Raw genomic sequence first — 17,035 nt, 5'->3', positions numbered from 1 at the left:
AAGAACAGGCAATTTTCTCCTGAGCATTTGGAAAAGAATCAAGTTGTGTAGTTACCACACACGCTCTGCTTTTTATCTTTTCATTTCTAAAAAAATGAGTATAATGGGTGAGCCTTTGAGTCTGTGAGACATCTTTTCACAAAACAGCATTTGAAGAAAATGTTTCAGAATATTCAGTCTAGAATGGCATGAATTATCCGGAACAGTGATACAATGAACCTATATGCCAAATTAAAGTATTAAATCAAAAGGCCAATAACAGAGAAAGGAGAAAATATTGTTGCAAAATGAGACGAGATGAAAGGCAGAGACGCAGAGGAGATTCTCCAGTTGGATGAGACAGGTGCGGGAAGGCTCTTCCCAGAGCGGGGACGCTTCCAAGGAACAGTGCACTGATTTACAGGTGGCAATGCAGAGGGGGCACGGGCAGCAAGCGGCTAATCAAGAAGAATTCCGCAGGAGCCAGGGAGCTGCCCTATGCTAGGAGAGTTTAAAAACATAGTGGACGTGGAACCGGATCCACCAATGAGTAGGGAAAAGCATTGTTTTATTTTTTATTTTTTTTCTCTCCCTCTCATTTTTCCTCCCCAATAGTTCTACTGGTTCCACCAGGAACCAAGTGGTCAAAGCCTCATGTGCCCCGAGGGGAGCAAAGAACTAGATCCATCCATTTGGTGGGTGATGTGACAATATGGTACCAAAAACCTTAAAAATGTGCATGCCTTTCGCTCTGATAATTCCATTTCAAGGCTGTGTGAAAAGATATGTGCACGAGGGTGCTATCTGCTGCTCTCTTTATAATGCCCTGCCTTATTTGTAATAGTGGGGGAAAGCAGAAACCATGTAGGTGTCCAGTAATAAACCATAATCCATTCACACGCAGCAGTCTAGGAGGGCACTTGAAATGATGCTGTAGAGGGATATTTACAGTATGAAATTATGACACTGAAGACGGGTGTTATTGAGAAGTGGGAATGCAGTGATTAAGTTTTTTGTTTCACACACACACACTCAGCATTGTAAGGTACTCTCAGGATGTACACAGCAGTTTCTAGGGACCGTCATATGATGAGTGCTTTGAGTTTTTCCTTATCTGCTTCTTTAAAAAGTATCTTTAATAAAAAGGTGGCGCTTTTTTGTTAAAGAGAAAAACCAAGGAACATTTTTTAAAAGGAGCAAACTCAGGTGGTGGGTGGTCTCATGTACAGAAACCTATCAAATGTCAGGAGCTGGCAGGGCCGTGAGCCCCGAGTGGCCACCTTCCTTTGACAGGCAAGGAGCCAAACGCATGCAGAACAGGAAGGTCCTGGCCTCAGAAATGCTCAGGAAAGGAGGTGAGGCAGTCATGGCAAGGAGGGAGCAGAGGCCGGGAAAGGCTGCCCCGGGGGGCTGAGTAGGTCAACACGATGGAAGTGAGAAGCATGTGTGATTTGGGCGCGGAGGTTCGACAGAGTTGAGAGCGAGTACCGGGTCATGCTAGATTTTGGAACGATAATGAATGGGAACTTAAGAAAATTAGGAGACTAGAGATATGGCAGGGGCAGGGAGGTAACATTTTCCAGCACTTCCACGTAAAAGACTCATGTTAACTTACGCAATCCTCTAAATAACTCAGAAGACACCAGTCCTCCCCATTTCACAAGTAAGGACACCAAACTTAACGTCACTAGCACTGGTCACACATCTGCCACGTGACAGAGGTGTGGTGTGCTCTCAGGGTGGACTCCACGCTACACGTTGCCTCCCGTGGTGTTCTGTCTCCTGAGAGAAATACCTTGATCCACACAGGGTACCTATCAACTGAGGCATCTGGAGTTTCAATGGCATCAAAAATCTCAACTGGTGAGTCAGTAATGTGGGGGATTCCCACAGTAACACCCGGCCCAAACCAGCCTTGCGCAGTGATATATTCATGGAACTGGGAAGGCCGGCTCACCCTGAGCATGGCAGGAGAATAGAGAAAAGGGAAAGAGTGATATTTCAAAAATCCTTTTTCGGATAGACTGGCACACTAAGGCCTTTTTATCCTCCCCTCACAGATAATAAGAAACGTGTGCCCCTTTCCTTCTAATACATCCCTCAGAGTTCCAATTAGTGCTGTCCTTGAACTACCAGAGTCCTCAGCTGCAGCATTAACAGTGACCTTAGGTAATAGCAGCGCTATCCTGGCTATTATTTGGAGGGAGCATTATAGCAGGCACCGAATTACCTCCTCTCTTTTGGCCTTGGAAATGGACAGCAGAGAGTCCAGATCCCATTAAATGGGAGGTCTTAGCCACCTATTATTAGCTACTTGCAGAAACCAACACATGATCACTCTCCTTCAAGCCCTCAAGTACTTGTCTCATTGCAGGGTTAGTAAAAACATTACTTCTCGTCCCTTTCTCATTGCTATGATTATCTCAGAGGGGTCTGTTTAGGACCACATCTTCTCTGTGTTTATCCCTGACTATCAGTCAGCAACCAAACCTATGGGCTTACTTAATAGTGCTGCTATTAGTACAAAAGACTTTTTTAAAAAATATATTTTTATTGATTTCAGAGAGGACGGGAGAGGGAGAGAGAGGGAAACATCAATGATGACAAAGAATCATTGATCAGCTGCTTCCTTTTTTTAAAAAAAAAATATATTTTATTGATATTTTTACAGAGAGGAAGAGAGAGGGATAGAGAGTTAGAAACATCGATCAGCTGCCTCTTGCACACCCCCTACTGGGGATGTGCCTGCAACCAAGGTACATGCCCTTGACCGGAATCGAACCTGGGACCTTTCAGTCCGCAGGCCGACGCTCTATCCACTGAGCCAAACCGGTTTCGGCAATCAGCTGCTTCCTGCACGCCCAACACTGGGGGTTGAGCTCGCAACCCGGGCATGTGCCCTAACCGAGAATCAAACCGTGACCTCCTGGTTCATAGGTCAACATTCAACTACCGAGCCATGCCAGCTGGGCCAAGTTTTTTTGCAGAAAAGAATGGACTATAATTTTGCAATCCCCTTCATGTTAGTTACTTAGTACTTTAGAAATTGGTGCGACTTCTAAATGGTAACCATTAGCCACATGTGACTACTCAAATTTAAATTGAATGAAGTTAAAAACACAGTTCCTCAGTCACACTATTCACATTTCAGGTGCTAATAACCACATGTGGTTAGTGGCTATTGTACCGGACAGCAGATATAAACCATTTCTGCCACTGCGGAAAGTCCTATAGGACAACGCAGCTAGAGAGCAACAGATTAAAAAAATTCTGAAACACTTGGGTCCTTCTGTGCCAGGCACCGTTCTGAACTTCTGGAATGTACTGACTCATTTAATCCTCACTATGGCTCCATGAGTGATGTAGGGCTTGTGACTGCTCCCATATCACAGATGAGGAAACTGAGGCACAGAGTGACTAAATAATCTCTGATTCCTCTGTCCCACCATAGTCAAACTCGCCAACCTCCCCGCTGCAGTGTCTCTCATACCCATGCCAGTGTTTGTCATCGCATACACTACTCTTTAGAACTGATGTACCCTTCTGACTGGTCGCCCTGTTTCAACTCTCCTTCTCTATCATCAGCAGGAGCAAATCATTAATGATTATTCTGTGACAGATAAACCTTCAACGGAGCCTCATGGTCTCCTGAATTAAGGTCAAATTCTCCAAAGTCATTTTCAAAATTGCCTACAGTATCGTCCCCATTTTTCTTTGTAGTCATATCCTCGTCTACTATCTAAGACTTATCAATAACTAGGGCCACTGCATTAGTTCAGGTCTGCTGAGAAGCAGGCACTACCATGGGATTAGACCTGTAAGAGGTTTCTTGGGGAAGGAGCAGGGGTAGGCAGGAAAAGTCTGCAGTCCAAGATGTAGGCCTGGCTCTGTGTGAAAGAGGAGGAAGGAAGGGAGTGGGATGTCTTAGTGCCGTGCACTTCTAAGAAAGGTTCAGCCCTGCCAATGCAAGTCCTTGCCGCAAAGTGTCTCAGTGGAGGACCCCTGTCTTGCTGGAATGAACACAGCTTAGCACCCTCGCTGTGCATGATGGCTGGTTGGGAGTGGCCCCTGGGAAGCATGGCCATGGGGCCACAGCTGGGGACATCAGCCAGGTGTGCTCTCTAAAGCAGGAGAGGTGAGTGGTGCATTTTTATAGCCACCACAATCATTCATTGCACAATTGACCATTTAACTGAGACTCTGAAGAGTGGAAGAGGGCAGTATTAATAATTGCACTAGGGCAACAGGTGGTGGCAGGGACCACCCCAGGCAAACTGAAATTTATGATCATGCTGCCACAACCTATGCATCAAAGAGCCCACTCGATGTTCATCAGCACAGATCTTTCCACTTCCTGACATCCTTCATTCTGGAACTGCTTTATGGCCCCAACTGTTGCTATAGAAATCTTAGGCATCTTTTAAAAGTGATCTCAAATGTCACCTTCTGAATGTCATCTTCTCCTGGGAACCTCTTCATGTGGACCTTTCTTGAGATTCTGACCAAATTCTGGTTATATATTTTAATTCATTTTGAATTATCTCATTCCTGCCATCAGACAGTAAGATCCCCAAGGGCAGGAACTACGTTTTTTTCTGGTTTGGTTTTCTCTTTGGTGACTAGCACAATGTCTTGTGCATACAGCAGGCGCCCATGAAAGGCACACCCTCAGCTCTACAGAGTGTGCTAACATCAACTTTCTTCAAAAAAATACTCTTATTGATTTCAGAGAGGAAGGGAGAAGGAGAGAGAGATATAAACATCAATGAGAAAGAATCATTGATCAGCTGCCTCTTGCACACCTCCTACTGGGGATCAGGCCCACAACCCGATCATGTGCCCTTGAATGAAATCGAACCTGGGACTCTTCAGTCCACAGGCTGATGCTCTATCCACTGAGCCAAACCAGTTAGGGCCAACATCAACTTTCTTATGGCATTTCTGTTTTAAACAAATACTTGCATCATTTTGTATTTCTTAAAGACAATTTTTTTTCCCTACATCTTTATAGTTCAGACAGAGAATTCATAAAGAGCCAACCTTGGTGAATGACTTCTTTTATGATTTGCTAATTGCTTTGTCCTTTTTCTGCTGAAAGCCTACACTGAATTACTTCAAGTTCGCCTCAAAAAAGGACTAACAAATTGCCAAATGTAATTTGCACTTTAAACAATAAAACTATTAATGGCATTTTAGCAAGAACAGCCATTATTCTCTTTGCAGCAATAAATCAGCATTTTATCTGTTATACATTGCTTGGTCAGTGTCAAATGGCTCCAGAATAAATCATTTTCTCCTTTCTGCTGTCTGATAAAGAAAGCAGGCAGAAGGCAATCCTTGTTCTGCATTCCAGGCATATCATTTTCATGCCTCACGAGTCTGTAATTTATTTCCAGTGATAAACCTCTTGTTGTCCTACACTGGCCAGTGCTCACACATGTCCAAATACACACGGGAAGACACAGGTACCTCTTCAATATTAACACCAGAGCAAAGGGGCTTCCAGATGAAGAGTTCAGGGGCCACCCATAGTAAAATTTGGTGCCTATTACAGATTTTAGTAATGGGGCAGTTGTAAAGTAAAGAGAAAATGTTTTCATAATTAGACTATATTTTTCAGCCCCACCTCCAGATATGGTTGTAAATACCACACAGTCATTAAATAGGACATAGAATTATCCTCTTAAGATTAAGCTATTCTATTTTCACATTTCTAACTAATATACCTAATAAGTTTTACAATCCACCTAATAAATTCTATTTAAAAAAATCCCTTGCACTGAAATTGGCTTGATTCTATGATTTATTTTTCGTACTTCTGAATATAGCACAATACAGTACCACAAAGTAGGAGCCTGATGAATATTTAAGTGAATGAGTTAATAGATGAATGCTTTTCATTTAGTCTGCTTAAGTCACATTAGTTTACAGCATTATCCATTCATCAAAACTAAATACTACCATGTCATCTACATTTATTACAAGCTGGTCCTTCTTCTCTATGTTAAACTTTACTGATATTTGGGAGTTATGCTTACTGCCATATATTTTAAATATATGGAATTCTTCATAAATATTATGGAAATGGTGATTAGTTGCTTTTAATATCCTAGAGAGAGTGAGAGAAAACAGACTAAGCTACAGCATGAGAGATTTAAGTTAGATAAGAAAGAGTGCTGTGACATCAAATCTAATTGACCACTAAAGTGGATTAATGAGGGAAGTTAGGAAACCTTCACTCTTGGAAGTCTTTAAAAATAAGATGTAATCTCATCAATTCATACACTATTAAGTATGCCCCCATATAAAGACAGGGGAATTGATTCCAATAGTCTTTGAAAGACAGGTATATTTACTAAGGGTATATCTAAAATAACATAATTTTCTGAAATATGGGTATTTCACATAAAATATTAATATCAATTCAGATAATCAAGGACAGGAATTAAATACCAAAGAAGTGACTTCTAGTTCTTGTCTCTCACTTATTATGTGGTTTGGGGCCAGACATTTTACCTCGAAGATCCAGATTATTTTCCAATTAAATACAAATAATCCTATTTCTAACTACCTAATCTTCAAAATAAAGTGCAATTAACTTTGTTGAATAAGTTATATTCTGAATAAATAAGCAATAGCAATATTTGATTCCTACAATTTGTTTCAATACTAAATCCTTACTCATTGTCCTGAAGTAAATTGTACTATATAAATAAAGTGTTTATCACAATGGTAACAATTAGAAAAGAAATGCTAATAGATAAATTTTAGCTTGTGGTAATTAAGTGAATAGCAATCTGACAAAAGAATTTATATTTAAAATCCAGGCACTTTACTGTATTTATAGCAATTGCTCTCCACATTGACATTCTTACTGTGGAACTTTATTAATACCACAGCTGAATCTATCATTTCAAAATTCCCAGGCACAAGGCATTGAGAAAATGAAAAACACTTCCTCTATGTTATGGAATTTAGAAAAAATAATGCTTTCTTAACCACTGGGGTATATTTTCCTCCTCAAGGTTCAAATGAAAATTTTTTTAAAAATCATGGTACAGACTATGCAATTTATGTTTACGCTGCTTTTGTGTTAGGACTCCTGTTACGAGAAAATGCACATATATTACCTTTTTACTGCTTGGGTACAGATCTATTTTGATTGTGGTCATCAGAGCCTGAAGAGTCAAAAAAGAACACATTATTCCATTCTCTGTCTCTTTTAAGATAAAGACATTGGACTACAAAGATGTTTTTCTCAACAGCTCAACTCCCTACTCAGAGATACCGATACAAAAGCAGCATTTTGGGTGGGGAGCACAGGAGGAAGCAACCACAGCTCTTTGCAGAGTAGGCCACAGGTTCCAGTGGCAGACATGCGCCAGAAGACGGGAGTACGTGGGTTACAAAGCACATAGAGGAAAAGTGACACTGAAATGAATAAAATGAATTCATGGGGAGAATTAGACAAGATTAAAGGGATAGAAGTGGAAGATTCCGACCATGTCAAAAAAAGTCAACTTTTAGGAAAAGGGCCATAAATAGTGTCTTAACAGCATCAGAACATTAGAAGGGAGAGCAATCTTGAAGGTTATTTGGAGACTAATCACCTTTAACAGACGAGGAAACAGGCCTAGAAAGAGTCTATGACTTTCTCAAGAGCATTCTAATGCAGGAGGTGACAGAAGCACACACTGAACAATTCAGAATAATGAGTGACAGGTCCAGGGCCAGACCTTGCAATGAGCCAGGGTAGCTCCCACTCCCTCTGGAAGACCCTCTCTTTGAGTGTTCCAGGCTTGTGGCTTGCTCCCACGATCTCCACACTCTCCGAATCAGGTGAGTGACGGGAAACAACAGGTAAGGAATAGAAGGACATCTGCCTATGCTCAAAATGTATTTATTCTGAGCAATAAAAGCAAAAATAAACAAATGGGACTATATCAAAACAAAAAGGTTTGAAGAAAACTGTCAACAAAATGAAAAGACAATCTACTGAATGGGAGAAGTTATCTGAAAATAATATATCCAATAAGGGGTTAATATCCAAAATATATAAAGAACTTATACAACTCAACATAAAAACAACAACAAAGAGTCCAATTAAAAAATGGGCAGTGGACCTGGATAGACATTTCTCTAAAGAAGACACGTAGATGGCCAACAGACATATAAGAAGATGCTGAATCACTAAACATCAGGGAAATACAAATCAAAACCACATGAGGTATCACCTCACACCTGTCAGAATGGCTATTATAAAAAAAAAATCAACAAGTGTTGGTGAGAATATGCAGAAAAGGGAACCCTTGTGCACTGCCAGTGTGAATGTAAATTGATGCAGTCACTATGGAAAACAGTATGGAGGTTCCTCAGAAAACAAATTGAACATTAAATAAATTAAAAATAGAACTACTATACAACCCAGCAATTCCACTTCTGGGTATTTATGCAAAGAAAAAGAAAACACTAATTCTAAAATATATATGTACTTCTATGTTCACTGAACATTATTTACAACTAGAGGCCCAGTGCACGGAATTCGTGCATGGGAAGGGGTTTGTCCCTCAGCCCGGCCTACACCCTCTTGTAATCCGGGATTGCTGGCTCCTAACTGCTTGCCTGCCTGCCTGCCTGCCTGATCGCCCCTAATCACTCTGCCTGCCTGCCTGATTACCCTGATCACCCCTAACCACTCGCCTGCCTGCCTGATCTCCCCTAACTGCCTCTGCCTTGGCCCCCGCCACCACACCTTCATCCGGAATGACATACAGGAAGTTGTTCGGCTGTCTGGTCTAATTAGCATTTTATTATTATAGATAGCTAAGATATGGAAGCAACCTAGGTGTCCATCAATAGATGAATGTAGGTATGTATATAGTATATATGTATACATATAATGTAGGTATGTGTATAGTATATATGTATACATATGTACATATGCATAGCATATATACACACATAAATGTATACACATATATATACACATATACACACAATGGAAAATTACTCAGCCATAAAGAAGGAAATCTTGCCATTTGAGACAATGTGGATGAACTTAGAGGGTATTATACTAAGTGAAATATGTAAGAGAAAAACAAATACCATAAGAAATCAATTATATGTGGGATCTGAAAAAAACAAATGAACCAACAAGACAAAACAGAGATTCATAGATACAGAGAACAAACTGATGGTTGCCAGAGGGGAAGAGTTGGGGAAATGGGTGAAAAAGGTGAAAGGAAATAAGAGGTACAAACTTTCAGTTATAAAATACATAAGTCAGCAGGATGTAATACACAGCACAGGGAATATAGTCAATAATATCGTAATAACTTTGCACGGGACAGATGGTTACTGGACTTACCACGGTGATCGCTGTAAGGTATATAAATGTCAAATCACTGCGTTGGGCACCCAAAACTAATATAATATTGTATGTCAACTATACTTTAATAAAAAAGTACTCATTCTGATGGCCCTAGCTCCAGTCTACCTTTTGAATAGCAATGTACTAGTCAGTTCTGGACAGGAGGCAAAACAAGTGTTATCTTGACATGGTCTAGTCCAGTGGTCAGCAAACTGTGGCTCGCGAGCCACATGCGGCTCTTTGGCCCCTTGAGTGTGGCTCTTCCACAAAATATCACGGCCTGGGCGAGTCTATTTTGAGGGAGTGGCGTTAGAAGTTTAAGTTTAAAAAATTTGGCTCTCAAAAGAAATTTCAATCGTTGTACTGTTGATATTTGGCTCTGTTGACTAATGAGTTTGCCGACCACTGGTCTAGTCCATGGAGAGAGACCTGTTGAGAGCCTCTAGGCCTCTAGTCTATGGGTTCAGGAGGAGCCACACACTGCCCCTCCCAAGGTTCAGCTACTTCAGGGAGAGAATGATGGTGGAATGTAGAAAAGGGGAGGACAGACAAGCCAGCCAGGGAGAGGGTACATAGGTACAAAACTCCAGAACTCAAAGGAGGGCTCATCCATATGTCAGGTCATACAGCAGGGGAGGAGTGCAGGATCATACACACAGTGCTGTTCTGGGTGGGGTTGTCTGTGGTCTGTAATTTATGGGGATATAATAAACTCCATGCCTAAGACACAACAGCGCTGAACAACCACTACTAAAACACAAAATATGTGTTTAAAGAGAATTACCCACAACATGAGGTTTTCCTACATGGCTGGACCAGCAGGATTGCAAAATCCATCATTGTTATGGGCTAGAAAGGCAACCAGGAGGGACTTCTTAGAACTTTTAAAGGAAACATTTTGGATGAACCTCTTAGTCTTGTATGACCGCTGGTTACATTTAAGTAAAAGCACATGGCAGTAGGTGTTGGAGAGATACTCCATTGGAAGACTATATAAAATAAGTACTATTTTTGGAAAAGGAAACTAACAATAGATAACCTGAAAGTGCCAGACAAGGGCTCATGCACCTTCTCATGCTTTTCTAAGCATTTAGCAATCAGATTTAGCCTTTAGCTGAACTGCTTTTATTTCAGGCAATATTTAATTTATGCAGATGATTCACCTGCAATATTAAATCTGTAACAACAATAAAACAACAGCAAAAGGCTAGAAATACAGGAGGCTTACTTTGATCACTTGACTTAAAACTGCAACCTCTCCTCATCCCCAAACTGACACTCCTCTTACCTTGTTCTATTTTTTCTTTTTTTTATAGCAATTATCGCCTTCTAACATACTATAATTTGCTTATTTATTTATTGCTTATTTTTTGTTTTCTTCCACTTGAATACAAGCTACCAGAGGACAGGAGTTTTTGTCCTCTTTGTTCATAGATGTATCTCATGTCTAGAAAAATGTGCAACACACAGTAGGTGTGCAAAAATGACGGCTGAGTCAGAACAAGACGTGGTGAGCTGTCAATACTATACACAAAGCACTACAAGGAATTTCTTTCAATAGAAATCACCGAAGTTAAAAAAACAAACATCCCAATTCAGAGGTCAGCAAGGGACGTCTGCTGTCAGAAGCAGGTGATTCACTCGAAAGGTTCCAGGGGAACCAATCTCCCTGTAGGTGGGGGGCCAAGCTGATGACCTGCTTCTGCATATATTCGGGTGTAGGAAGGGAAACTGAGGTAGACAACGAGCAGTGTGAAAAGATACTTCACAAGGGTTTGTCTTTGGTAGCCTTGTAATATTTAATACTTTTGTATAGCGCTTCCCCAGGCAAAAGAAACGCTTCCATAGTATCTTTCTGACCCTAAGCTTGCTTGTAACAACCCTTTGAGGCAGTTAGGAGTGTTCTCGGAATCTCAGAGATAAGTATGTTACTTGCCAGGGTGGTGGGCCAAGATGAATCATCCCTGCCTTGGTTTAAGAAAGCAAGTACGAATTCAGTACTCCCCCCGCCCCGCCCCCCCCCATGGCATGGCCAAAGGTAACCCTCCCAAAGGTGGGGGCCCTAGTTGCCCACCTCCTGTGATTTCCTGCCAAAGTGCTGGGAGTGCAAGTGAGTAATGAGAGAACTCCGAAGTCTCTGCTACCAAACAAGCAGGCATTCCGGGTAGTATTTATTTAAGACTCTGTGTTTCTAAGGTTATGCTGGAGGTCGGTGAAAAAGAAAGGCAGCAGACACACAGCCTAGGTTTACAGGGCGCACTCCAAGCTCTGCCCCAACAAAAAGATGCATTCTTTGAATGGGAGGACATATTCACCAATGATAGAGCTGGGAAGGGGTTCATATCCAAAATTTATAAAGAACTTAACTCAACACCAAAAACAAACAGACAAAAAAAACAAACAATCCAATAAAAAAGATGCTCAAAATCACTAATCATCAGAGAAAATTCAAATTAAAACCACAGTGAGATATTACCTCATACCTGTCAGAATGGCTATCACAAATAAATCAACAAACCAGTGCTGGCGAAGATGTGGAGAAATGGGAACCCTCGGGTACTGTTGGTGTTACTGCAGATGAATGCAGCCACTGTGAAAAGCAGTGTAGAGTTTCCTAAAACAATTAAAAATGGAACTGCCGTATGACCCAGCAATTCCATGTCTGGAAATACATCCAAAGCAACCTGAAACACTAATTTGAAAGAATATATGCACCCCTCTGTTCATTGCAGCATTATTTACAATAGCCAAGATTTGTAAGCAGCCCACCAGTAGATGAGTGGATAAAAAAGCTGTGGTAGATTTACACAATGGAATACTACATAGTCGTAAAAAAAAGAAGGAAATCTTGCCATTTGCAACAGCATGCACACACCTGGAAAGCATTATGCTAAGTGAAATAAGCCAGTCAGACAAAGACACGGACCATATGATTTCACTTACATGTGGAATCTAATGACCAAAATAAGCTAACAAAAAATAGAAACAGACTCATAGATAGAGAACAGACTGACAGCTGTCAGAGAAGAGGGGGATTTCGTGGCTGGGTGAAAAAGTGAAGGGATTAAGCAAAAAAAAACACCCCAAAACAAACAAAAAAGCCTTCCTAAACACAGACAACAGTATGGCTATTACCAGAGGGAAAGGGGGGTGGGGGAGAAAGAAGAATATAAAGGTGGGATAAATGGTGACAGAAGGAGACTTGACTTGTGGTGGTGAACACACAATACAGTATATAGATGATGCATTATACAATTGTACACCTGAAACCTACTTAGTTTTTTAGCCTATGTCACCCCAATAAATTCAATAAAAAATATATTTAAAAAGAAAGAAAAAACAAACAAAACTCTCCTTGCAGAAACTGTTCGATAACATTGGGGAAGGAGGGACCTAAAATGCAACTCACCAAAACCCAGAAAGACATGGATAGCATGGAATGGGCAGGTCTTGAGACTCTCATCTCCACGCAAAGAGAAATTGTGCAGTATCCAGAGAGAAGAGATGGTATGGTAGCTGGGGAGAATTAACAACCAAAGGGGATGAATCAGCTCAGCGTCTGAAAACACCTACAGGTTCTGTTGAACCTGCCCGCACTCTTCTACAGCTTCAAGCTCACAAACAGGAAATTGCCGGCTATGACAACCTGACTCTCAACCTCCTGAGAGAAGAGCTTGCCCCAAAAAGTTGTGAACAAAGTGTGGAGCCAAAGGGTGAGAGGTGAAGAATGTGAGTTCAAGTTCAGGGTATGTGGCATTTAGTGGAAGGAAACAATTTTCAAACATATAGGAATTATTTTGGATTTCAGCACTGGGCTCAATACTGGTCAACATCTTCACTAATAGCCCAATACTTCATAGAAATGAAGAGAAATAAAACTGAATTACCAAGGGACTTGTGAAGACGTGAGATGAACTGGTTCATTGATTCATATGTTCATTCACTCGTGACATTCTGTATCAGGATATTTTCAGAAACAGAAGACTCTTAATTGGCCTAAACAAATAAGAAGATTTATTGTCTCATACAAAGAGTTGCCTAGAGGTAGCACTGTCCCAGGATGTGTTTAAATTAGCAGCTCAACAACATCATTATAAGGACCCAGGTTCTCTCCATCTTTGCATCTGTTTTGATTTGATCGGACCAATCAAACATCCATCTCCTGGATCAGGGACTGGGGCTGGAACCAGCTGCACTAGAGCAGCTGGAGGCCAGTAAATACTTCAACCAACTCAGGGTGTGCTGGGAAGAAAGGGGCTAATGGCCACTGGAAGGGCTTCCAGAGATAGCTGTAGATGGTCCCTCAGCAAGTGTCACTGTGCACCTGCCATGTGTCCATTCCCATGCTGGTCACTGGAAACACAAAGATAAGGAGCTGCTTGCCTATAGAAGCTTAGAGAATAATGGGGGAGACAGACATTTATGAAATAACCATGCAAATAAAGATAAATGTGAACCTGTAATAAATGCTATCCTTTAAAGGTACACAGTGCTGTGAGAGCATAATAAAGGAAACTTAGGTTAGGGGGTGGGGGGTATGAAAGGTATTCCTGGAGAAGGGACACTGGAGCTACTGCAATGGAGGATGGAGATGCATTTCCGACAGAGGGAGCATATGGAGTGGCCAAGTGGAAAGAGGGACTATAACACATTCAAACACTGTCCTCAGACAGAGACAGGGGTTGAGTTTGGAGCAAGATGAAGCTGAAGAGGAGCCAGACGACATGAGTTGTACTACATAATGGAAGAAAATATTAACAAATATTTTTTAAAATTTTAAAAATCTTAGGCCTTTTGTTAACATCGTTTGACACAAAACAGAGCTCTAAAACATCTTAGTGCACGGATGCTCTGAGCATACTAAATGGCCACTGTGTCCGTGTCCTTCCAGTTGCTTCACTTAGAGTCCCACAGAAAGAAAGGCCGGGCCACCGGTGAGGAGGCAAGGCGTGGATGTGCCTGGAGCCTGGGCTGAGCGATGAAGCCACATAGTCGTAACGGACTCGGACAGGAAGGAAATAAGTAAAGAGGCCTAGGTATGGTTAATAGCAAGATGTGAGAGGTTGAGCAGGGGCTGCAGGAAGACCCAGGAGCATCGTGAATGGAGGGACTCTGCTGAGGGGCAATCTTACCTCCACCCCATACCTTCAGGGGAAACTCTAGCGTTTACGTTCTTCCTGTGTTCGGGGGAGGTAACAACAGTGAGATTGCAGAACTCAGTTTACCTCTGTGCTTTTTGGGGATGTGCTTGCGTACTTAGCAAGAGATTACACAAAATTTATTCAAGATAAAGTGGCACAGAGTCCTCTCTCAGCAAATGAAAAAACACACTTTAGGAATAAACAACACTACCACTTCTTCATGGGGCTGAAAAATATTACCTCTTACTCTGGTTTCTTATCACTATAAACTAACTCATAATCTCTCAATAGCTGAGTATAAATGGTCTAATTAACCATCCTGTGCCCTTCAAATGCTTAAGAATTTCCATGGTGACTAACCATGCATTTCTTCTACCACATGGATGAGCATGTAACTAAATGAGCTCTCATCCTCCAAAGCAGGCATTTAAAGTGTGACAACGTCATCTCTGAGAAGCTTGGCCCTTTTGAATGAGATAACTAATTACCGGGTGAAAAGGCAGTCTTTCCCCACTGGGAAATCAACTATGTGGTGTAGTGGAATGAAAGGCATGGACCATGGCGAATCAGGTCTGCAAAAACAGTAAACAAAACAAGCCACAGAACAATTAACACATGGGGATGAAGCAAAACAGCACCAGCCGCACACCTGATTTGATTTTAAGAAAACTGAATCTGTGTTTCAGGAAGAAAGGGAGAGTCAAAATACAAACAAATATATACATTTGTGTCCTTTCAAAGTGAATACTTCCAGTTGCCCCACTTAGAGTCCCATATATATATATGAAACAAAACACCCTGCAAGCAAAGTAAGACCACTAAGAGCAAAGTAAAACTCATATACACAGACCCCACAGACTACACAAATTACTTCGTCTGAATTATCCTACAAAATTAGTAAGTGGTCCTTATACATGTATTTTATCACTCAGGAATACATCCTATGTGTCTTCCAGAATCCCAACTGCTAACAAACACATAGCATTGAACCATGGAGATGGTCCTACTTTCGAAATAGGGACATAACCTGTTTCCGCTAGATCAGGTGTAGCTGGTAACCGAGAGCCCATAGATACTACAGTAACACAGAGAAAAGGAAATGGATGACGAAAGCACAGGTAATTCAACGAGCTGGTGACATGATTATGTACAAAACTAGGGAGACGAGAGAAGCCGAAAACACACACACAGTACCCACTATGTTCCTTTTTAATTCAATCAAACTGCATATATATTTGAGATCTTTATCATAAGCAATAGAAAAAACTGACAATAAAAGGCTATCTGAATGGAACGTTGGTCACTTGGTTAAGTGTCAAGCACAAAAAGAATCATAATTTTTTCCTACAAGCTTTTGAACAAAGTGTGCATACTCTTGACATCAGCTGATGAGCTTACAGTTTCCTCTTCTTCAACAAAGCTTCTTTAAATTAAACATAAGCTTGTTTTTGGTATCTGCAAAATACATGTGGGTAAAATTCAAAGTTTTAGAAAGGCAGTTGCCATAGAAACACACGACTCCCTGAAAGAGCGATTCGTTGTCTCTTAAGGGGACCTGTCATTACAGATATTTATTCAGTGTCTGTGTGTGCGCGTGAGGCCGCAGACAATGCATAAAGGACAGTTAGCACACACACTGGACAAATACACAAATTAAATAAGTCAAGTACTTTAAGTAAGGGGCAATGGGCCCCATTGTTGTGTGTGTGTCAAGAGTTGGGGGTTGGAATCATGTGAGCCAAACCCTGTGATGCTGCTGAAACGCAGCCATCATAAAAAGATTTATTTAAAACACAATTCTGCAACAATCTGGGCATTGCACAAGTTATCACTATAGACTACTTTCTGTGAATTCTTTTAAAATGTAGATGCAAGTACTAGAAGCAGCCCTTACAAAAATAGCTTTATTTTTATTAGGAGAGGAGACTCAAGCTAAAAACAAAAACAAAACCAACAAACTACATGGGAATTGTGTACTGCAGACTTTTCAAATACATAGTGTCAGTATACCTAAGACAAACACCACCTCTTTATTAGATACTTTTGTGCAGCATTCCAAAAATGCCACCCAGTTTTCAGCCAGACTAGACTACAGCTCTTCAGATTTTGGTCCCTCTTGAGACAAAGGAACCCCACAGAGACAACATTGAAGTTGGATTTTTTAATCAAACAACTTATTGGTCCTTAGGGAAGGATTTCCACTCTAGGGCTTTCCCCAGAAAAGGCCAAATTATCACACTGCCCTTTGACGATGCCATCACCCTAAATGGGAGGAAACAAAATAGGTATTTTAAGGGGCTATGCTCCCCAAAATCCTACAATAAAAATTTGGGCTTAAAAAAAGTTCAAGCCATCTGAGTCATGATTTGTATGAAATGTGACTTTTCTGTAGATGTATTTATCTGTGATCAGTACTAATGATTTGAAAATCTTATTCATGACCACAATAATAATAATGTCTTTCTAATGAAACACAAGCATTTGTAAACATTGCATATTCAATCCCTGTTAGGTAAATTACAGCTACTGTTAACCAAAACTTCCG

General features: G+C 41.0%; 1 protein-coding gene across 5 annotated transcripts in view; it reads right to left on the bottom strand.

Annotated features, from left to right (window-relative positions):
- BACH2 (BTB domain and CNC homolog 2) overlaps positions 1-17,035 on the bottom strand; it is a 332,743-nt gene that overhangs the window by 187,668 nt on the left and 128,040 nt on the right. The window contains exon 1 of one of the 5 annotated variants that reach the window (XM_079779975.1): positions 7,110-7,126. The exons of the other annotated variants lie outside the window; for them this stretch is intronic. The gene's annotated coding sequence lies outside the window, so the exon portion shown is untranslated. Of the gene's footprint in view, positions 1-7,109; positions 7,127-17,035 lie in introns of those variants that run through there. 5 annotated transcript variants of the gene reach the window in all.

Source organism: Cnephaeus nilssonii (assembly GCF_951640355.1).
Source record: "Cnephaeus nilssonii genome assembly, chromosome: 9".
Classification (NCBI taxonomy): Eukaryota; Metazoa; Chordata; class Mammalia; order Chiroptera; family Vespertilionidae; genus Cnephaeus; species Cnephaeus nilssonii.
The sequence above is the reverse complement of the archived record's forward strand: the minus strand, read 5'-3'. Positions and strand labels throughout refer to the sequence as shown.